We start from the raw sequence: 25,181 nt of genomic DNA, 5'->3' as shown, positions 1-25,181 counted from the left end.
GGGGTGCTTGCCAACCTCTGTGTCCTGCAAGAGAGACAAGACATTTTTTACAGGGCTTCACTCTGCTTTCTCTGCCTGGATTCCTCAGGCAACTGGTTTGGTAACTTCACTGCAGGGAGGCAGAATCATAAATTGTTTAAGAAGACCAACGTTGGCATCACTTAGATTCATATCCTGGCATGCCATATCTCATGACCTCAGGCAATTTTTTTTTCAATTTCCTAACCTTCAGATTTTCACCTGTAAAGTAACGGTGTGTATTTTACATGGGTCACAGGGTTGTAAAGGTAAAATGAGGTAACCCAATGTAAAGTGACAATGCCTAGCATATAGTAAGTATTCAGAGCAGCTGCTGTTATTATCAGTGCTCTTGTTATTATTAGTACTGACACCATCATGCTCAGGGAACTACCAGAATGAGTATAGATGACCTCTCTGCTCCAGATCTCTTTCTCTTCCTCCCTTACCGAAGGCTAGCAAAATCCTTGTCATCTGGGAAACAAGTCCTATGTTCTCACTGCTTTCTGTTGGGTTCTCCAGTGGCATACCATTTCTTGTTATTTTTCCTATGGTCACCTATTAAAATGCCCTCAATAGCTTTATGTGGGGGTATTTTGTGGGCAGAGGGGGGTGGTTTTGTCTAAAAACTGTCCTGGGCAAAGAATAGAGAGGAGGGGAAGAAGAGGAATACAGAAAAAAGAAAAGCATTAATTGTATCTCAAAATATCACTTAACTGCACCAATGCTAAGTAGTATGAGAACACTAAAAAGGAAGAATTTAACTCCCTCTGGGAAAAGCAGAGGAAGGCATAGGTGATCAAAACTGCACCCTAAAAATACAACATATTGACTGAGGCAAAGAACGGGAGGGGCATGTATTCCCTCACTTTCCTGAAAGCTCTCTTGAGGGACAAATTTTATTTTGTCTTCCAGTGTGTCTCTAATCTTTCTGGACACCAGGGACAGCACACATTTGACATTTTTGTCAAATAAATAAAATAAATTTTTGTAAGAAGAACTAGCATGCGCAAAACCACAAGCCTTGAAAAAACTTAGATGTTCAGAGAAGTAACGGGTACACAGAACCCTAGCTCTAGAAGATCAGCAGTGGGGAGAGAGAACAGGAGAGAGACAACACAAATAATAGAAATGAAACATGCTATACTAACCAGGATGAACTCATTGTTTTTACTACAAAATTTAAATTTTTCCTAAAATGGAACTATTGACTTAAGCAGAAGAGTGACCAAATCAGTTATAAATACCGAGGACATGGAGCAAGGCTAGACACAAAAGAGAAAGCAGATAGGTAGTCTATGGCGGTCCAGGAAAGGAGATTGAATTATTGGACAAAATTACTGTTCTTCTGTCATAGACATGCATCCACACCCTTGCCACAGCTTTGTGAAGACGAGAGCTAAGTGAACTTTCCCATCCCTTAACACTGGGTTTGGCCCTGTATCTTCCTTTGACCGATGACTCAAGCATAAGCTTGAATGTGCTCATACACTTGAGTGGCCCTTTGAATTCTGGGGATCTGCCATGAGAAGAACGTGCTTCAGTAGCCACCCTAGCCTCTGCTCCCAAATAAGATATCTATAGCAGGCCTGAACCCAACATGTAGCCTATAGCACAGAGCCCAGGCTCTGGAGTCCAGCCTTGCCCAATGGAAACGCGTGAGAATAAAAAATTGTTGTTCTGAGGCAGCCGTTGAATTTTAGAGGAGTTATTTTATAGGGTACTCCGTATTTTAAAAACTTGGTGGCCTTCTCTTCACACTGCTGTGGACAATCCCTACAAGACCCCTAATGTGCTACTTTCAATGTTACAAAAAAGTCCTACATTCTTGGGTGGAGTACTTGAGGAAGCCTGTTACTTTGTTCTGAGGGAAAAACAGAGGAGTGCCAACTCATTGTTTGGAAGAAGACCCTGAACTCAATGAAAAAACTCCAAAGTCGGTGTTTCAGGGTGGCAAATTAACATTTAATGGTGGTAATTGGGGAAATTTTTAGAAGAGCTCATATGGGTGTTTTTTTGAAAATGTTTCTTTGGACAGACTGGATTTGAGCCATACTATACATATCAATGGCTGCATATATGCCGACTTGTCTGTCTCATCTGGGTATTTGAAATGTAAAGTGAGGATAGAGAGGATACTAAGAGGACTTATTGGCCCAATTCTAATTCCATTTCATGCTACTAAAAAGCCAAACTGGTTATGCCAATGCATGGCCACTTGGATGACTGCATTCAAATAAGGCATTACCAAAAGGCAGAAAAACCCCATTGAGTTACCATGTCACAGGTTCCTGAGGCGAGCTCAAAGCTTTGTGGCTAGATGTGGAAGGTTTTCCTTGAAGGGAGTGTATCTTCTCATTGTCAGTGATCCTGGATGAGCTCCACTATAATGCCAGAAATGTGGATTTGGGGCCTTAAACTGGGGTGAATGGCATCCTCACTTTAGGCCTCAGAATGTGGACAGGGCCGAGTCATAGATAATGCTGGGACATTCCTGGTGAGCTGTCAGCCTGCCTGAAGCTGGACCAGTAAGAGATCTGAGGTCCTGTCTGCTTTCAGAGTAGCCACTTGTAAAGCAATAGTGATTTACCACCTTCTTGTACTTTTCCTTCCATGATGCCAAAACCTTTAATAGAGTCTAGCTATCATTTTAACCCCATCTCAGCTGTACTGTGGGGAGTTAGGGAGACATCTATCTCCTATTTCAGAGGGAGGAGAATAGGTGTCAGGCTTTTGTGAAATCAGAAAGGAAATAGTGGTAGCTTTCATTCTTGGAGGACAGGAGAGCTGAGCCTGTATGTTTCGTGGTCTCTTGAGCAGGACCGATAGCAAAGGCAGCAGTGTGATAAGGAGACCACCTGCTCCTGAGCAGATGTGAAGCAGGACCTGGGAAAACTCTCAGAAGTAAAGAAGTCTTAATTCCAGTGATTAGATTGGTAGGTGCTCACACTACAATCATTGTGGAATTAAAAGAAAGCATAGTCTTAGTTTATAGTCACTAGGCTGGGAAAATCTGGAACAATAGATGACAATAATTATTCACTTTATCGCAAAATAATATTTTTCCAATTTTTAAAAGACTTTTACCTTAAAATGTAAAGCAAGGCAGTCCTATAAGAAAAGAGCACAAAAAAAGGGAAAACTTAAGAGCACAATCCAAAATGTAAATGCTCAAAGATAAACATATTTCTCACATTAAAAAATTTCTAGCTTTGTAAACAAAAACTGACTTGTATAGTGAATAACCATTGAATTGACAGAGATATATGGAAAGAATGTTGATAGATGGGAGTTTTGTAGACACCATTAGTAAGAAGTTATTTAAATAAGATGTGTTTCTCAATGCCAAGAACATATTAATGAGAGAGAGGAAATCCTATCTTTAGCTTTTTAAAGATGCCTTTGGCTTCTCTCTTTAAAGACTACTCTCCTGAAATTAAAGCTAATGCTTTGGGGAAAAAAATGTACCTTCAAAAATGCAGAACATTGTTTTTAGTTAATTATTTATAACAGCTTAAAACCTTTTGATTTCTAGAGCCAAGTTAATTTAAGAACCAAATTAAAAAAAAAGAAAAGAAAAAACACAAGCCTTGTCTCCCTGTCCTTAAAAACAAGATTTGTTGAACACCAATAAAAAAATAAATTTATTAAAAAAAAAAAAAACAAGATTTGTCTGGTGCTTCTAAGTAAACTTAGGCTTTAATTGGTAATATTCAATATGATTTAAAATACTTAAATTTTAAGGATAGCTTTTTAACAAATGCTTGACATTTTACTCACTCCTACCATTTATAAACTAGAAAACGTAGTAAGGCTGATTTTTGTATGCAAGTGGTTACTTTGCTTGAATTCTTACAGGAGTAAGTAGCAGTTTCAGCATCATGTATGGCCAGGAAAGGGTATCCCCTTCTAGGAAGTCTTTAAGAAGAAAGGTATTCATTTGGCTCTCAGCCCATTGTACTTTAATGTGGCTCCCTTGGGTGCTTTATTGTATAATCAGAGCTATCTTAAATATTAATAAATAAGATAATGATTTTGTAGTATATAACATAAAATAAGAAAACTTAATTTCCATAATTAATCTAATTTTCTGATACACATCCCTGATCTTCCCAGAAAAGATAATACAGACTTCATAAAAAGTCATTGTATCTTTTTAATATGTGCTTTAGATCATTCTCTAAGGAATCTAAGCTCTCAACATGTCAGAAATAGGACTGTCTTGTGTAAGAGGGCGAATGGAGATAGTTTTACTTCTCATAAAATGGACAAACAACTGTTAATTTGAATTTTAAATCTTAAATATCTTACTTACTGATGCTCCTGAGAATCAGCATTATTCTCTTGCTTTTGTTCACAATTATAGTCCAAGGCTGCTTCTTATCAATATTTACTCGCTTTTTTATTTGTAGAACATATGAACCCATGCCTGATTAGCACTGCACATTTTCAGGGCCCTGTCAGAACTGTAAGTGACAGGACATAGAGGACATAACTCTCTGAGAGCGCTAACACTCTTCTATCTAGAGCAACCTGTATGTATTACTAAAAGAAATTCATTTAAAATCTATTATTTGGTTTTCAGAAACTGCATAAGGACTAAATATTCCTCCTAATATAGAATTTATTAAAATTTTCCTTTGTCATCTTGAAAAAAATATTTTTTTCAAAGCACAATGGTATCATCATAAATAGAAACAGCTAGGGATGAGTATCAGCAAATGCCAGCAAAAAGAATTTTAGTGCATAAAAATGAAGTGTGTTAAAACTAGAGACCTTTCTATTATTAATGAAACAGAGTGCCATGAGGAAATGCAAGGAGACAAGAGTAATAGCAAAGTCATGAATTAAATAGTAACTTAAAAGAGAGAGTTACTAGTTTCCCAGCACATGACATCTTCCTACTAAAGTTTATTCAGTGGGGATGATGAAATAGTATTAAGAGTTCAAATAAATACATCCAATACATAGAAAAATCACTTCAATATCAAGATGTTAGGTTGGGTGACATCAAGTACCTGTTGCAGTTACTTTAACAGCTTCTTCACCAAAAAAGTCTCATGCCTACCTTGGCTCTACACATTTAAGGGCTTCTATAATATAAATCTTCCTTAGACCAAGACAAAAATCAAACCTGCAGTTTATCTTGTGTGAACTTACAACACTAAAGATGAGTTTTGCAAGTGTGATACATTATAAAAATATTAATACTGAAAGGAAAGTCTCAGTATGTAGAGGATGTTAATTCCTACATATCCATGACCACCAAAAACATCAGTAACTATGCACAGATTTGGATACAATCTTTGTGAGATCCTTGGAACTACTCCCACATCAACCACTTTGAAAAGCTCACGATGAAAGTGAAATAGTTCTTCCTATAGCTTTGTAACAGAAAGGGAAAGTGCCTTTACCATTAATGAAATTCATTTTCACAGCCCATCAATCTTCACTTAAGTATCTTGAGAAAAATGAGATGTGTCTTATTCATTTAGAATTCCTCAGTGCCTATCATGACATCTATTATTTAATTAGTTCTCATAAAAGCTTGTTGAGTAGAATAAATGAAATAAGTATAAATGTCTAGGATATTTTTATCTCCTTATCTCCTTATCTATAATGTATATAAACACAGTAGCAAGTACTCAATGAATGATCCACCAGAACTGTGAGTCAAGTGACCAAACGCAACAGAATTTATTCCCTTGAAGTCTATACTTTTTGAAAACGAATACTACTCAAGGCGCCATTAAGAATCAAGGAAAATATAAGTTAGATCATTGAATTATATCCTTTTGGAGACCTTTAATAATTTCTCCTAAAAGTTTTATACCATGATCTTATGAAATTTGACAGGGTTTTTGTAACTTAACTAATATGCGTAGAATAGAATTCTTTATTTGGGATGGGCAATATCACCTTTAGATAAATAATGCCACATAAGTTTTCTTGATAATTTGTCAAGAAACAGGAACACCCGGATGGCTCAGTGGTTTAGCATCTGCCTTTGGTCCAGGATGGAGTCCTGCACAGGGCTTCCTGCAAGGAACCTGCTTCTCCCTCTGCCTATGTCTCTACCTCTCTGTGTCTCTCGTGAATAAATAAATAAAATCTTTTAAAAAATTGTCAAGAAACAAAAATAACAAAACAAAAAAATTTAGTGTCCTGGGATAGGCGTACTTAATGTCAGGATAAGATAAATAAAAAATAAATAACACAACTCAGTGTGACTCACCAACTGATCACTGTACCTTCTGAGCACATTTATTTTTAGAGGTACTCAAGTTTTAGCTCTCCTATTTTCACTGATTTCCCTGCCAAAGTATCCTTCCATCTTTGGAACCACTTTTCAGGCTGTTGGAAAAGAGAAAACCACAGTACACAACCTTACTTCTGCCCTACTTCTCTTTCCCCACCTACCCCAACACATACCTACTCTCCAAAAGCATCAGTAGTAGTAATAATCACAATAATCATAAAGTATTGAAGACAAACACATAGATGACATACTTCATATAGTATAATGCGAAGAAGTTTTATTTTGCAAAGAGATTATTTCCAAAGGAGTGGATGGGGCATAGATCAAAACCACAGATGATTATCAGGAACTCAGAGCTATTAGCTGCCAGTCAGCCACCACCATGGACTTAGAATGTGGGAAGGAAGCTTTTGGAAGACAAAGAAGAGGAGAGTGTATCACAGCAGGCTGCTTTGAGAAGATTCCAGACTTTCTGTGGAGGAACGTACCCAGCCTGAGAAAGCCTCCTGGGAAAAAGGCTGGGGAGTTGGAGCCCATGGATGGACCTGCAGCAGGGCAGCCCTGGGGCGGGTGAGAAGAACGGGGTGGATTTGTAGGAGACAAAGAGAGTTGTGCAGCGTGGCCTGAGCACAGGAGAAAAAGTCGCTCTCATTTGCAACAATAAATGCTTATCTCCCTTGGCAGATGCGTGTGGCTATAGATGACTCTGGAAATAATGGGACTCTGCTCCCAGGGAATTCAACAAATATTCATTGATCAGCAGCTACTATGTGTCAGGAATTATTCTAAACACTGGGGATTAGAATATGAATAAGCCATGGACACTGCTCTGCAGAAGGTCATAGTGTGGGAAGACTTTTAGGCCCCTAAAGAGATAATTACAACGAAACAAAAAGTGCAGTCAATAAAAATGTGAACTCCTTAAGGGCATGCACCAGATCATATTCTTTTTTGTATAACTGGCTCCTGGCAAAACGCTTGGCACACAGTGGAGCTAAATAAATGTTAAATAAGTAAAGTATAGTGAAGGAATTGTACACAGAGGTATACTAGGAAAAGCTAGCTCTGTTCTCTGAGAAGTCCTCAGTGAACATGAAATGGGAAAAATCTACAATTCACAGACATTTTATTTCATTGACACAGTTTTTCATTGTTTATTCTCTCAACATATTTAGAATTTCCTTTTATTTCCTAGATCCCAGTGAAACACGACACCCTATATAGACTGCCTTTTTTCTATTCTCAGCTAAAATGTATCCCATTTCTTAGGTCCCTGCTCATATGTGTGTATGTATATATATATGACACACTATTTTTTAAATGTATAATGTATATTTTTAAATTATTCAATGTATAACTCAGGTGCCAAAGAAGGCATATAGGATCATTGGGGAAAAAATGGTCTACTCAACAAAGCTAGAAATTTGGGATGAAGGTAAATTTATAACAAATCCATGGTTCATATTACAATAATTTGAAACTGAGTTAAGGTTTTAAAATAGAAAATTAAATGATAAAAATATAGGAAGAAAATTAGTATTATTTATGTTTATCTTGAGATAAGGAAATTTCGTTACAGAAAAGAGTTATTGTACACAAAAGTGAAAAGTAAACAACAATGAAAAGATATTTGCAGTATCTGCAATATGTATAACAAAGGGTTAATATCCATTGTTAAACAGGGAAAGAGGCCCTGCTTGCAACTGGGCTTGGACGGTATCTGGGGAAATAGTGTTTTCCCACAATATAAATAATCCACAGATGCATATTGTTTCTCTCCAGTGTTCTAGTTTTAGTAAGTAAATGGAAAACATAAGGTAAAATTATGGCAATACTAGCCGGTGTAAACAAAACTGAGGATATATACAAGCTGGTGAAGAACTCTTACAAACCAATAAGCAAAGCAAAAACTTCAATAATAACTAAGTGAACGCATGAATACGCTGTTCATAAAAGTGTAAGATAATAAACATATGAAAAAAATGCCTATATTTTTAATCTAACAAATTGACCATGATAAAAGAATGATAAGATTCAGAACTCCTGGTGGCTCACTTGGTTAAGCTTCTGACTCTTGGTTTCAGCTCAGGTCATGATCTTAGGGTCCTGAGATAGAGCTTCGAGTCAGGCTCCACCCTCAGCAGGGAATCTGAGAGTCTCCCTCCCCTTCTCCCTCTGCCCCTCCTCCACTCACTCTCTCTCAAATAAATACATACATAAATAAATATATGTTGACTAGAGGTCTTATAAGAGGAGAAAGAGGGTGACTGGGTGGCTCAGTCCTTTAGGTGTCTGCCTTCAGCTCAGGTCATGTTCTTAGGGTCCTGAGATCGAGCCCCAGCTCAGGCTTCTCACTCAATACAGAATCTGTTTAAGATTATCTCTCCCTCTGCTCTTCCCCTCTGCTGTCTCTCCCTCCACCCCACCCTCACTGGCATATGAACATGCTGCCTTTCTTAAATAATAAATAAAATCTTTTAAAAAAAGGACAAGATCCAATTTGTGATAGAATATAGGAAAACAGGCACTCATATGCTTTTTTGTCAATACAAATTACTTCACCTTTTCTATGCAATAGATTCATATTGTGAATAAAGGATGACCATGATATTGTCAAAGAGAAGTCAGATTAAAAATAATAATAATGTGACTCTTTGAAGATATGAAGAAATTGTTAATTTGTTATTGATTGATATTGTGGTTTGTTTTGTGGAAGAGTTCTTATCTTTTAGAGATAAATTTGTTTTTCTTTTAAAGATAAATATTGAAGTGTTTACAGATGAAATGATAGGTCATCGGGATTTGCTTTAAAATAACTCAAGACTGCAGGAATAGCAGAAGGTAGAGATAAAGCAAGATGGCCATATCTTGATAATTGTCAATGGCACATGGGTATTTGTTAGATGGTCTTTCTCTTTTTTATACATATTTTTAAAATGCCAAAAATATTTTAAGCTGTTTGCATGCTAATGTCCACATTTTGTAAGAAATAAGATTATGTATGCATTATACATTAAAAAAAGATGAAAAACTACTGGAAATCAACAGTGGTTATCTTGAGGGAAAACTTTAGTTTTCACCCCTTTGTTTCTCCATATAACCTGAAATTTTTACAATAAACATAAATTACTTTGATTGCTAGTAAAATAACTTTTTCATGAATGCATCCAAAAACAATTTTTAAAAACACATTCAGTGCAGTCACTTTAATCTTAGAAAATGGAAGCCATGAAAGACAAATTAATATATTTTTTTCTAGGAAACGTTTTTATCCCGACATCTTTCACAATCTTATATTCCTTTCCTTCATTACGCCGGCTTTCAATTCAGAAATATCAAGCATACTGCTCATTGGCTTAGATTCATTTTTCTTCCATATTTTATTTTCTCCTCAATTTCTTTTCTTCTCTCTACTTGTGTATCTTGATATTAGGCCTTCATTTTAACCACAATTACACATTGTTAACTAAATCCAACATTTTGTCCCATCATGTTTTCATCTGAAACCAATGAGAACTCACTTATAATATAAGGAATAAGCAACATAGAGCAAGATAAGAAATATTCTCTAAGATATTTCAGTTAGTCAGGTAGACAGCATTGTAATTGGGATTGTAAGCAGTAATGTTGCAGTCCACCAAAGTGAAACTGTGCTTCAAATGAGTTTTTAAAATAACAGTGGACTATATTTATTCCTCGCATTTGAGCAGAGAAGAGCATTATAAGAGCAAAGAGAAAAGTGAGTTTTACAATAAAATGAAGGGATGTGGGTGGCTGGGTCCTCTGCCTCCGTCTCCTCCTCCCACCCTTCAAGTTTGCAGGATATTTGTTTTACAATAATAAGAAGAATCTGATCATTATCAGTATTATATCACAACACTGTGCTAAGCATATTCCACTTACGATCACTGATGCTCACAACCACCTCCACAGACTTACGTTCATGTAATCTAATCATATTATACAGGTGGAAGAAACTGAGATTCAGAAGAAGGTGAAGTATGTGGCTCAAAGTCACACAGCCTGGATTCAAATACTATTTCTGTCATATGCCAAAGCCTGTTCTTTTGGCCTCCACCACACTGCATTTATAGACAGAGCACATTATGTGGATTGATGGGGAATGAGATGGAGAAGTAGTGGGGGCAGGACAGTATGAGATATAGCAACAATAAAGGGAGAATAAATACTCATTTCAACTGTGATGGTTATTCTTAGTCTAAGTTTTCAGCAGTAAATGTGTACTATCACATTTTGAATTTACAAAGGCATGCCTCTTGCCATTTGCTGCATACCAATGTGTTCTAGGATGATTCATGAATTCCAAGGATGTTAAAACTAGAAGGAACAATAGAGATCATCTAATAAAATCTTTCCCCTCTACAAAAAAATAAAATAAAAAAAGTTTTAAGAAAATATTGTGAAGTGCCCTTTTATCTAGAAACTCAATTGCTATCGCTGTTTATGATACAAAAAAACAATTGGGTGTGAATTTGATACTGTTTGAAAACACCTCCAGTAGCATCCATATCTACACTCTAAGTACAGTGAATGTCACATATATTTGAGTAAATAGGTTACAGTGAAGAAGGGACAGGCACTAGAAGCCCAGGTCTTTGGTTTTACTTGTGTTTCTAACAAAGTGTATGATTTTAATCACTTAAACTCTCAGATTACTCATGAGTAAATAGAGGTAATTGGACTGCATTCCCTTCTCTTGAACTCTTTTAAGGGAATGAACTGTAGAGTTTCTAGCATTGTGGATATACCTCCTTTGCTAACACACAAAGGGGTGTTGTGGTTAGACTTAGAAATCACCTGTGCAAATGTTTTCTCAAAATATAAGTGAATCTATAGGTACCTCTTCTATCTTTCCAATGGTCTAGATTAGTAAATCAATAGAAAATACAAAGGAAAAGTATAGCAATAGTGGGGAAGAATATGAACAGTGTGAGATTATCCACTGCCTTTTTTTGTTTAAAAGATTTTATTTACTTATTTGAGAGCAAGAGCATTCACAGGAGAGAGGTGGGGGCAGAGGGAGAAGCAGGCTCCCTGCTGAGCAGGATCCTGAGATCACCACCTGAGCTGAAGGCAGGCTCTTAAGGGACTGAGCCATCCAGGTGCCCCCACAGTCTTTTTATATAAATAGACATTTGTAACTCAGTTAAAATAATGTAAACTTAAACCAAGCAGAAGAGAGAACAGGATGAGCAAGAAACTGACACTTTGGGATCTGAGGTAATCAATGCTCAGAGCTGCAGGAAGCTGCAGGTTAAACTGATTTGTTTAATTGGTTGAAGTGAAAGAAAATATGACTATATAGTATTTTCTGTATGTCCTACTCAGATTTTTAAAAAATTAACCTCATTTATAATAAGTGATGTAACTTTCGTTATTAATATTCTGCATCTACTTTTTAAAAATCTAATTCAAATCGATCCAAAGTGGCTAAGTGAATAACCAAACACCTGATTCATGTAGTACCTGGGGGATTATGGCATTGGCTATATTTCCAAAGTCTTTGAGATAAATGGTCTCAATGTGAAAATATGCTGCTATTTTTACAGTAGCATCACGAGTGGCTAGCACCATTGGCATTTGGAGACCTACATCTGCAAATCTATGACAGTTGTATTTTTTGACCACTCTCACTCACCAATCTTGTTCATACATGCCTTATTCTTGGACTCAAAAAAGCATAGATTGTAACACAGAGGACAGGGAAAAATTAACAATGACTATGCCTGCTAAGTTGTGACACAGCTTATTTTGTGGACAGGGAAAGGCACTATTTTAAGACCTGTTTACTGTAGAATATTGCATTTTCCTTTTATTTTGAGTCCTTTTCTACTTTGAACACTATTCACCTTATTTTTCTTTGTGTAGTTGCCGAAGCAAATTCTCAGGTGTGTTGTAGATAAACGTAACTAGAAGTCATGAGAACTGATTTATCCACCTTATCTATTGATTAATAGTTATTCATCTATCTAGCTAAGAAGTAGTGGGAGAGCTTATTTTTCAGAGTTTGAAATAATTGTTCAGACTGATCCTCTGAAAATAAAGTCAAGCTCTGAGAAATTTCCTTTAGATCTAATAGATACAAGGAAGTTAAAATACAGATGTAGCCACTTGTTTCATAGATAAACCTTTTGTGTGCCCAGTGAGTTGGATAGCATGGCAGTTCCATAGTCCATATTGCTATACGTTAATATACTCACAGGCACTAATTTATGAATATCTAAGTATAATAACATGTGCTAACAGAGAACCAAGCAGTGCTGGAACTGTCACCGGGTACCAGTGTAGACATAGGGTATAGACAGCAAGGAATGAAAATAGAAGAGATAGAGGGCAGGAAGACAGGTATAGTGGAGACAGAAAAAAGTGGGGTAAGGGTAGCAAAAAGTACAGAAAAGGAATATAAAATTTTAAAAAATATATGTAGTGAGAAGTTTCATGTCCATTATTTAATACTTGGCCATGTGACTTATTTTCTAATACTTAAAATCGACCTGCAGTCTTGCATCATAAAATCAACCCATATTAATGATTTATGTGACATATTTATAAAAATGGTACTTTTGACAGGTTTGGAGGTTTTTTGTTTTGTTTTTTTTGGGGGGGGGCTTTTTTGGGTTTTTTTGTATCATCACTCCCACTGAAAGAAATAGACACATGAGGATTAAGATATTTCTGAGTATCATTCAATAATTTTTTATAAATCTGTCTCCTGGCTACAAGAATATCTCGGGCAACTACTAGCATCCTTGAAAGGTAGTAATGTATAAAATAATTATAAAATGAGTTATTTATTAATTACAGAAATATTTCCTGTAAAAATGATTTCTTGAAATAAAAGCCTCTTTTTTGCAAAGGGACTAATAAATCCCTGGCTTATATATTTTTTATATTTCTATACTCATTCACTACATTTGCTAAAAGTATGGTAAACCTGAGTTTTTGCTGAAAGACTACATTTTGCATTTGTTTTATTTATGCATACATTCCATAGCTTGTTGGTTTTTAAATTCGTTCATGCCATAATAATTAATACTAATATGTTTAGTTCCTTTCTTGTGTCTGTACCCCAACGAATACTGTTTGAAAACAAACCTTAATTTAAACATAAAAACATTCTAAAGAGCAGCTCAAGATAGAACCAACAAATGTTCATTGGAATAGTCCGTGTTCTAATAATTAAAATGCAATTGATTGAAAAGAGTAAAGCATTATCTTATCCCTTTTGCGCTGTAACTGGTAGCATTTTAATTGGCCAAACCTTTGTTCATGTCCTTTCATGGTTGTTGTTTGCATAGATGTTCACTCTATAACTGAAAACTAGAGATAAAAATCTCATTCCTCCTGGAAGATCCATTCATGTCACTAACCTCTTCAAATTATTTCTTGTTAAAGTTTTGGATGAATAAAATGCAAACACTTTGAAATACATTGTTTATCAAAACATGTATGGTACAACAATATCTCTGCTAAGATTTCTATATATTCCTACTATTCTAAAGGAAATATTCTTTTGATTTTTATGGCACATACCTCTTGGTCAAATGCAGAAATTGCTAGGACATATGAGAAATTTTATGAATTGAAATTTGGATAAAAGCATCTGTCCCAAGTCCCAGAATTGGTTATTTAAAAGAAGAAAAATAGAATATCTGAAGTTTCCAAACTGGAAGAAAACATGTCTATCTACTTTCCTCCTTCCGAAGACATAGAGCATGTTTATGCGGGCCCACTGTTCTCCAGAGCTGTCCTGTACCTGGATCTGCCCTATTGATCAGTTCTTCACCACTAAGAATTTAATTATGTTAAATGGATCTTAAGAGTTTGTTTGGAGTTTTTAGCAAGGAAACCCAGATCCTCCCATTCCTAGGGACCCCTCCTCTGTTAGAATGGAAGTCTGTCTTTTCTGTCTGGGTGTGCAGCTGACAAGAAAAGCATAGGAAGGCAGTGAAGTGGGAAGAGCATAGAGGCCAAGTTATCATCAGTTTGTGAACAGATCACTTTGTATCTTTATTCCATATTCAATCAAGGCCTTTTGTAGTATTAAAAATATAGGATTTGCAAGCATAAGAAAGAATGAAAATAATTTGGGGCAGAGAATCTTTAAGAATATCTTGTATAACACCATGTGAACAGCTACTTCTAGCTTCCACCTCCATACTCTCAATAACTCACATTCAGATTAGCAAAAGAAACAGAATAGGGTTGTCATTGTTATTTTGAGAGAATGTTTCAGGAGATTGATTTCTGTAACTATGTAATTCCACAAAGGCTATATACACTGAGACTTTGTGGCCATCTTCATACCTGTAAGCTTGTGAAGTGGCATTAACTCCACTTTTATAAATAGCTAGGTAACCTGGCTTCTTTTAGGCCTGCAATGTGTGAGCCCAAGTGAATTTTCTTATCTTTGGTCAGAATAATTCTTTCCTTCAATAAATAGTGATTGACAAACCTGAATAAGACATAGTCCCTCACCTTGTCTACTTAAAAATATTCATGGGGAAAATAAAGATGTAAGCCATAACAGGCAAATAATCTATCTTGATCCTGAATCAAATAAATGGAAGAAAAACAAATGCAGTATCATGAACAATATGGTACTTTAGGCTCTCTCAGACCATTCCACGGAAAATGTAGTTACCTTATTGATGACCTTATTACATTTTCTGAATTAGCTCATGACCAGGAAGGCAAAAAACACTATTAATTCACCTTCTGTCTATGTAATGATAATTCAGACCATATCTCCAGATGCCAGTTCATTTTACTCATAATTACTAAACACACTATTATGTTGACCCAAATTACAAACCTCTTACTTTTTATTTTTATTTTTTATTTTTTGGTTAAGACTTTATTTTTTTAGAGCACTTTTAGGTTCATAGCACAATTGGGGGAAAGATATAGATATATATGTATACCCCTGCCCCACACGTGCATAGCCTCCTCCATTATCAACAACCATCATCATTTGCTACAACTGGTGAACCTACATTTTGCAACATCGCTATCAGCCAGAGTCCATAGTTTACATCAAGGTTCACTACTGATATTTTCCATTCTATGGGTTTAGACAAATGTATAACATGTATCAAAAAACAAAAATAATAGCAAAAACCGAACATGTATCCATCAGTATAGTTTCATGCCGAATAGTTTCACTGTCCTAAAAATGCTTTCCACCTATTCATCCTACTACCACCCCCAACCCTGGAAACCACTGATCTTTTTACTGGCTTCATAGTTTAGACTTTTCCAGAAGGTCATATACTTGGAGTCTTACAGAATGTAGCTTTTCAGATTGGCTTTTTTCATTTAGTAATAAACATTTAATTTTTCTCCTTGTCTTTTCATGGCTAGATAGATTATTTTTTATTGCTGAATAATATTCCACTGTCTGGATGTTCCAGAATTTATTTTCCAAATTTTGGAAATTACGAATAAAGTGGCTATAGCCATTTACATGCAGATTTTTGTATGGACATAAGTTTTCAGATCATTAGGGGAAATACCAAGAATTATGATACTGCAACATATGACAAGAGTATGTTTCATTTTGTAAGAAACCACCCAATTATCTTCCAAGTGGCTACACCATTTTATATCCTACCAACACAGTGAGTGGGAACTCTTATTGCTCTACATCCACACCAGCATTTGGTGTTGTCAGTGTTCCAGATTTTGGCCATTCTAATAGATGTTTAGTGGTATCTAGTTGTTTTAATTTTGCATTTCCCTGATGACATATAACGTGGTGCCTCTTCTCATAGGTTTACTTGCCACCTGTTCTCTTCTTTGGTGAGGTATCTCTTAGAGTCTTTGGCCTATTGCTCAGTTGGGTGATTTGTTTTCTGGCATTCATTTATAAAATATTTATAAAATATCAAATCACTGTGATTTACACCTGAAACTAATAGGATATTTTATGTCAGTTGTAATTCAATTTAAAAAAGAGAGAGAGAGCCTGCTTATATCAACTATTATTTGAGTAGAACAAATAACTGATTTTTTTAATTAGTTATGAGAGTAATGAGTTGGTGTCCTAGAAAATGCCAGTATCTTGGGGTTAGTGTGTTTTGTTTGGTACTGTTGTTCTATTTTTTATTTATTTATTTTTGTCTCATCATGGACTCATAATTTTTTATATATTCTGTTTAAATATTTATGTTCAAGTTGCCCTATCTTAGGTCGATGGGACCTCCTTCAACCTGTACTATGTATCCATTTAATATGACTGACTACATTAGTATTTGCTAGCTTTTTGCTTTCTGGCGTAAGATATCCCAGACTAATCTTGAAAGTTTTCTATTTCAGATTTAGAATCAGCTATTTCTGAAAAGGGTCTTGGTTCCTTTTAGTGAAAAATAGTATTTTGGGGGTTCTCATTGCTGCTAGATTGTCATTGTTTCTAAGCCTTTTCTAAGATTAGGGAAATTAGTAGAATCTTTTATTTGGATGGATGAGTGGGTAGAACCATGAGTGCTCATTGATATTTCCAGTTCAAATTTAAAATAACAAAATATTGGGGATCCCTGGGTGGCTCAGTGGTTTAGCGCCTGCCTTTGGCCCAGGGCGCGATCCTGGAGTTCCAGGATCGAGTTCCGCGTGGGGCTCCCGGCATGGAGCCTGCTTCTCCCTCCTCCTGTGTCTCTGCCTCTCTCTCTCTCTATGTCTATCATAAATAAATAATAAATAAATATTTAAAAAAAGAAATAAATAAAATAAAATAACAAAATATTTTCTTCTCCATGGAAATTTTTCTTTCTTAAACCATTAACTTATTTACTTAATACTCAATCCTATAACATACCTGAAATAACTTCAAAATAACAATATATCTAATAGTGAAAATTGGAACACAATTTTAAATGCCTATTCTCTTGATCCTTCCTCTTTGAGTGAAATAAAATTTTGATGTAATGCCTAAGATTCCCATATACATTGTAGTTACGCACCCCTTTAACTTCTCTTTGCCAAATTATGGCAGCCAAAATATCCTTCTTTATAAATCCTTCTAGAAAACCTAAAACCCAGCTATCTATGCTGTATATGATAACATAAAATTAGTCAATTATTAAAAGTTATGATGAACCCACTATTTGTCAGATATTGTCCAGGGTTCTGAGAATACATTCCTGTCACAAACTATTAATATGGACTAGATTAATAGAATTTAAATGTGGATATGTATGTACTCTAGTATCCAATATCTACAGTGGTTCCTCATGATACCTACCTCATGGTATTAACACCCTTGTGTAATCCCCTCCCACATTATGCTAGAGTTGATCTACTGGTATGACTAATAGAATATGTCAGAACTTCTGAGATTCAGTTATAGAAGACATTGCGGATTTCATCTTGGTTGCTGCCTCTCTCTCAGATCACTTGGTCTAGGGGATGCCAGATGCTATGTTGTTTATGACAAACATATTTACACACTGAATTTAGTTCAGTAACCATAGGCTTGGTTTAAAAAAATTGTATGTATCCTCATACAAGACAAGGTCTTAGCCTGCACAATGTGGGACATTAAATGATTAATACCAGTACATAAAACTGATACTTGAAGGTCCTTGTGAAAGAAGGGAACAAGTAAAATTTACTCCCCAAATGTGCCTTTACCCTGGTTTAGAGTTTGTATTCAAATTAACTGCAAAGTCCAGGAAAACCTGAAGAAAAAAAGAAAGTAAATAGAGAAAGAAAGAAAGAGAGAAAGAGTGTTGTCCTGGATTATTGGTTCTGACCAATATTACTTCTAAATATCAATGTGTAAATCTTTTTTTAAATATTCTATTTATTTATTCATGAGATACATACACACAGAGAGAGGCAGAGACATAGGCAGAGGGAGAAGCAGGCTCCATGCAGGGAGCCCGAGGTGGGATTCGAACCTGGGACTCCAGGATCATGCCCTGAGCCAAAGGTAGACACTCAACCGCTGAGCCACCCAAGTGTCCCTCAATATATAAATCTTAAATAAAGCTTAGGTTTAATAGAAAAAAAAAATAAAAGATGAAGAAACCCTACCAAACTCATGTACAAGCCCAACGTTATCCTGGTAGACAAAGTTGTCACAAGAAAAGAAAATTACAGACCTATATCCCTAATGACATAGATCCAAATGCTCCCAAAAAAATGTTAGCAAACTAAATTCCATAATACATTAAAAGGATCATACACCATGATCAAGTGGGATTTATTCCAGCGATGCAAGGATGTTTCCACAAATGAGTCAATGTGATACAGCACATTAACAAAATGAGGGATAAAAATTATATGATCATCTCAATAGATGCAGAAAAAGCATTCAACAAAATCAAACATCTGTTTATGATAAAACCTCTTAACAAAGTTGGTATAGAGGAAACATACCTCAACATATTAAAGGCCATAAATGACAGGCCTACAGCTAATATCATATCAACACTGGATCAGGCATAAGACAAGGATACCCACTCTTCTGCTTTTATTCAACATAGTGGTAGAACTAGCCATGGCAATTAGGCAATAAAAAGAAATAAAAGGCATCAAAATTGGAAAAAGTAAAATTGTCACTATTTGCAGATGACTTGAGACTATACACAGAAAACCCAAATACTCCATCAAAAAAACTGTTAGAATTATAAATTCAGTAAAATTGCAAGATACAAAACCAATACATGAGAGATTGCTGTGTTTCCACACACTAACAGCAGACTATCAGAAAGAGAAATTAAGAAAACCCATTTACAACTTCATCCAAAAGAATAAAACACCTAGGAATAAATTTAACCAAGGGTATGAAAGGCATATACAGTGAAAACTATAAGACATTGACGAAAGAAACTGAAGATGACAAAAAGAAATAGAAAGGTATTCTATTTTCATGGATTGGAAGAATTAATAGTCTTGAGAACATTCATACTACCCAAAGCAATCTCGGATTCGATGCAGTTTTTATCAAAATTCCAATGGCCTTTGTCACAGAAAAAGAACAAACAATCCTAAAAATATGTATGGAACCACAAAAGTTGCAAATAACCAAAGCAATCTTGAGAAAGAAGAGCAAAGATGAAGGCATCATGCTTCCTGATTTCAAACTTTATTACAAAGTTATAGTAATCAAAACAGTATGGTGTTGGCATAAAGATAGGGACATAGATCAAAATAACTGAATAGAGAACCCAGAAGTAAACCCATGCATATACAGTCACTTCAGTAAATGGTGTTGGGAATAGCCACGTGGGGAAAAACAAAAAGCAAAAAACAAAAAACAAAAAAAGAAGTTGGGCCACTATCTTACAACATATGCAAAAGTGAACTCAAAATGGATGAAAGCTTGAACCTAAGACCTAAAACCATAAAACTCTGAAGAAAACACAGGTGGTAAGCAGCTGACACAGATCTTGGAGAAGATTTTTTTAATCTGATACCAAGCACAAAGCAACAAAAGCAAAAATAAACAAGGGAGACTACATTGAACTATAAAGCTTCTGCACAATGGAAACTATCAACAAAATGAAAAGGTAACCTACTCAATAGGAGAAAATATTTGTGAATCATGTATCTGATAAGAGGCTTATGTCCAAAATATATAAAGAATACTTACAACTCAATAGCAAAAAAAAAAAAAAAATTCCAAATAAAAATGAATAGAACTAGAGATGGCAAACAAGTACATGAAAAGAGGCTCTGCATCATTAGAGAAATGCAAATCAAAACCACAATGAGATATCACTACACACTTACTTGAATAGCTATAATACAAAAGACCAGAAATAATAAGTGTTGGTGAGGATATAGAGAAAAGGGAAGCCTTAATGCACTGTTGATGGGAATGTAAATTGATGCAGTCACTATGGAAAACAGTATTAGGTTCCTCAAAAAATTAAAAGTAAAACTACCCTATGATTCAGGAATTCTACTTCTGGGTATTTATCTAAAGAAAACAAGAACACTAATTTGAAAAAATCAAAAGATCAAAATAGCTTTTCCATAGGAGTCACAGAGTTTGAGAGGATCATGGCTTTCTCTCCCTGCCATGGCCTGTGCATGCCCACTGGTATCAGTATTCTGCAAAGGGGGAAGTCATCTGGCAAAAATGTCACTTTGCCTGCTGTGCTCAAGATTCCCATTTGACCAGGTATTATGAATTTTGTTCACACCAACTTGTGCAAAAACAACAGACGGTCCTGAATTAGCAGGTCATCAAACCAGTGCTGAGTCTTAGCGCTCAAATTTCCAGTGCACATGGCAGTAGGACTCTCTAGCCAGGATACTTCTGGAAATATGTGTTGTAGGGGCTGTATGTTTGCACCAACCAAAACCTGGCACCACTGATGCTGCATTGTGAACACGACACAGAAGGGATATGTCATCTGCTCTGCCCTGGTTGCCTTGGGCTTACCAGCACTGGTCATGGATAAAGGTCATCAAATTGAGGAAATTCCCAAACATTTTTGGTGGTTGAAGATAAAGCTGAAAGCCACAAGAAGACCAAGGAGTCTGTTCTGCTTCTTAAGAAACCTAAGGTCTGAAATGATATCAAGAAGTTCTATGCCTCTCAGCAAATGAGAGCTGACAAGAGCAAATGAGAAACTGTTGTCGTCTCCAGCACAGGAGACCCTGCATCATCTATAATGAGGACAAAAGTATCATCAAGGTCTTCAGAAACATCCTTGGAATTGCTCTACTTAATGTAAGCAAAGTAAACATTTGGAACCTTGCTCCTGGTGAGCATGTGGGAAGTTTCTGCATTTGGACTGAAAGTGCTTCCCACAGGTTAGATGATCTGTATGGCCCTTGGCATAAAGCTGCCTCCCTCAAAAGTAACTACAACCTTCTCATGCACAAGAAACTCAATACGGATCTTAGCAAAATGTTGAAAAGCCCAGAGATCCAGAGAGCCCTCTGAGCACCACACAAGAAGATTCACCGCAGGGTCCTAAAGAGGAGTCCACTGAAAAACTGAGAATCATGTTGAAGCTAAAGCCATATGCGAAGACCATGAGCCTGAATAACCTTTCTTCACGAAAGCAAGAATCAGAAACTCCAGATGGATAAGGCAGCAGCAGCGCTGGAAGCCAAATCAGATAAGAAAGGGGTTCCAGGCAAGAAGCCTAGAATAGGGAAGAGAGGAAAGAAGGCTGTTGGCATTAAGTGGAAGAAGCCTCTGGTGGGGAAAAAAAAATTGCAGATACCAAGAAAACAAAAGATGAGAAGCCTGCAGAAAAGAAACCCACCACAGAAGACAAGAAGCCTGCTGCATAAACTTAAATTTGTTTCTTCCATTAATACCCAATCACTTTGGACAGCTAGTTTTGAATAAAGATCTGACCAAAGGCAGTGAGTGGGAAGAAAAGATCAAAACAGTATGGTTACTGGCATATTCCATCCCTGTGTCCATTGCGGCATTACTTATAATAGTCAAGATATGGAAGCAAGCTAAGTGTCCATTGATGGATGGATAAAGAAGTTGTGGTATAATATACAATATTATTTAGCCATAAAAAAGAATGAAACTTTACCATTTGTTACAACATGGGTGGACCTGAAAGTCATTATGCTAAGTGAAATAAATCAGAGAAAGACAAATACCATGTGGTCTCTCTTATATGTGGAAGCTTAAGTAAACAAACAAACAAATAAAAACCCAAGCTCATAGATATGAAGAACAGATTGGCGGTTGCCAGAGATGGAGGGTGGGAAATGGGAGAAATGGGTGAATATTTTCTTAGTTTAAATAAATTGAATTAAAAATAAATTACTAAAGCTTAGCAATTAAAATCCAAAAGCCGATTTAAAAATAATATTATCAGCACCGAGAGAGAGAGATTCCATAAGCTCAAAGATGGTTGAACATTAGAAAAACAATGAATAAAATCCAGTACATTATAAAATTTAAAAAGGATCATATGATCATCTTCATTGATGTAAAAAAGGCTTTTGATAAAATTCACACTGATTCTTGCTCAGATCATTCAGATGCATTTTTCTGAAACATTGTTAAACATAAATAGAGTACAGGCATATATGCACATGTCTCATCATATATATACAGACATACATATATTTACACACATATTAGTATATAAACATTTATATGTATATATACTTATATGTGCATATGTATATATCCATATATGCATCTATAAGCATGTGTCTAATTATATTAGTAAAAAATTAGCGGGGTGTCTGGGTGGCTCAGTTGGTTAAGCACGGCCTATGGTTGAGGTCATGATCCTACAGTCCCGGGATCCAGCCCTGCTGTGGCCTCCCTGCTCAGCAGGGAGCCTGCTTCTCCCTCTCCTCCCCACTTGTGCTCTCTGTTGCATCTGCCTCTCTCAAATAAATAAATCTTGGAGAAAAAAATTAGCATTTGTGTCAAATAACACTAAATATTGCTTAGAAGCGCATATATATGTAGTAAACATATAAAGATATAAATGGGAATGGAAAATACCAATTCAGGATTCAGGAGGAAAAGAGGCAGAATGAGATTGCCAAATATAATTAGGGTCCAACTTGTTTATAATTTTCTTTTCCTTAAATTGGCAGATGGGTACCTAGATTTTCATTTTTCTCTGTACAGTTTTTGCATGTCTGAAATAGTTCAGGAGAAAAGGAGATAAAAAGAGAACACACAAGGTTTTTGAAATAAAAATAAAACTCAATTCCGTTCTCATCTCTGCAATTTCCTAGCTGCAGGATGTTGACTAGGTTATTTAACTTCCCTGAGCTTTGGTTTCCTCAACTGTAAACTGAGGGTTGTAACAAGTTACTCACTTCTTGAAAGCATATTTCAGCATTTAGCAAACTAATAAATGCCTAGTATACACTGAAGTATTTGATAATTTTCCTGAATTGTTTCAATAAGGCCAGCATTAATTAAGTGTGTATATATGCATTCCAAATGTGTACCTGTGGGTGTGTTTACAGGGCATATACATTTCAGTTTCTTGGAGCACAGCACTTGGATCCTTATGATTTTACCATCCTTTTTCACATATAACCTTTTCTATTTTGCACTTCCTGTTTTAATTTTAAACATAGAAGGGACAATTTCCAGACAATCAATAGAACAGCTGCTAAGGGAAAAAATAGAAATGAAAGAGCTAAATGATTGAAGGTTGACACTTAAAAGAATAGTTTTGCAGTTAACAGCTGTGTATCCCAGAAATAAAACATCTGATAAATACATGATAACAAAGAGCAAAAATTGCTATCTAACATTGAGGATTCATAGCTGGAGGGCTGAGACTACTGAAAAACAATGACAAAATTTTAGTATTGACCTTAATTTTCTAAATGAGTTATAGTAACATGATAAGAAACAAGGAAAATATAATAAATCCCCTGACAAAGTCTAAATTGTATGGCATTTAAGCCATAAATGAGCACTGTGAAATATACTTTAGATATCATTTTAATCTTTTAAAACATGTTTCGAATACTGAGCAACAAATATAGGTCATCGTCAATGACAATGTTCTCTTTTGATTCGAACAATTTGTCTCTGTTCTTGTCCTCCTAGCCTATGTGGACAGACATCACACCACACCGTGGGTCCCCCTCCACACACACCCACACTTACCCCAGTTGCTTGTCTTTCCTCCTCTCGGTGGGGTAGTCCTTTGTCTTCTGTCTGTGAAGACAGCTTGTGGAATTGGAAAGCCTAGATACCCAAATATGAGGTCACATTTACTGAATGTAACAATTGGGCAAGTTTTTGCCTCTCTGAGCTTTAGTTTTATTATAAAATAGGTGTTAAAATGAGCCAAAATATAACACAGACCTTTAAGAAAAAATTTTGAAGCATCATTCAAACGCAAGATATTACTAATCTCAGGAAACTCTGTAAACTGGGTGGTAAAAAGGACCAGTTTCTAGGTAGTTCTTCTCCCAGGAAACGAAACAAAACTCCCTTAGACTATTTGGCTTCCTGTTTCTGTATCTCCCAACAACTGCAAAAGCAGATGTATATGAAAGTTTCTCTGTTGTCTTCCTTAATTTATATGTACTTTGAAGTTCATGTGGATTACATAAGCTTTTGTTTATTCATTTAGCAAATACTAATTGAGTACCTTTTACATGTCGGGTGCTGTACTAGGTGTTTTGGACACGTCCATTAAAAAAAACAAAGATCCTAGGGGCTGCTAGGTGGCCCCTTGGTCAAGCCTCTGCCCTCAGCTCAGGTCACAATCCCAGGGTCCTGGGGTGGAGCCCTGCATCAGGCTCCCTGCTCAGTGGGGGGCCTGCTTCTCCCCCTTCCTCCGCCCCTCCCCCCCACTCATGTGGCTCAGACTTTGTTTCATTGAATTAAATTTGTATTTATTAGATAAAGCTATTTAGTATTTTGGCAGGTTTGCACTAGGAAGGGTTCAGACTTTTTTCTGAGAAATTTTAATAAAACATAAACTGGTTCCACCAAGATTATTTTTAAAAATTAAGACTATCTGATCTTTAGGGCAGGATTTTTTGAACAGTTGTAATTATTTTCTAATACCTTCTGTAATACATCATTGTGGTGTTTTATAGCACATTTGGGTAATAAATTTTGCATTCATTTTATCCAAATTCTGACATCCTATAGATCTGGCATTAAATTATTTTGTATAGGATTCTACTTTTAAGTAGCTGAATGTCAAAATAACTTAAAAGGATGTTCCAAGAAAAATGAACAAAGAGAAAACAACCCTCCTTCAATTCGGCAGGCCTCTCTGGACGCACTTCTGTGTATAACAGAAGAGCATGTCATCATGGGATCTAGTATAAAGAGGGCATTTTAGAGTTTGCATTCTTTGCTAAGTAGGGGGTGTTAATTGGTACAGTTCAAAGAAAGAATCCTCAAATGTATTGTATTTTTATATATTCTTACTTAGCCTCTACCAGTATGCTG

At 35.9% G+C, this 25,181-nt stretch overlaps 1 long non-coding RNA gene and 1 pseudogene across 2 annotated transcripts in view; one reads left to right on the top strand and one right to left on the bottom strand.

Moving 5' to 3' along the window:
• LOC144294167 (uncharacterized) overlaps positions 1 to 24,207 on the bottom strand; it is a 256,798-nt gene extending 232,591 nt beyond the window's left edge. For both annotated transcript variants that reach the window (XR_013361649.1, XR_013361635.1), the window contains exons 1-2: positions 24,078 to 24,207; positions 23,877 to 23,957 (exon numbers count right to left, since the gene is read on the bottom strand). This is a non-coding gene — a long non-coding RNA (uncharacterized LOC144294167). The remainder of the gene's footprint in view (positions 1 to 23,876; positions 23,958 to 24,077) is intronic.
• Positions 20,292 to 21,553, top strand: LOC144290207 (large ribosomal subunit protein uL4 pseudogene; annotated as a pseudogene).
• Positions 24,208 to 25,181: the final 974 nt, after the last annotated feature.

Source organism: Canis aureus, chromosome 2 (genome assembly GCF_053574225.1).
Source record: "Canis aureus isolate CA01 chromosome 2, VMU_Caureus_v.1.0, whole genome shotgun sequence".
Taxonomy (NCBI): Eukaryota; Metazoa; Chordata; class Mammalia; order Carnivora; family Canidae; genus Canis; species Canis aureus.
Note: the sequence above shows the minus strand (reverse complement) of the source record. Positions and strands in the feature narration are given on the sequence as shown.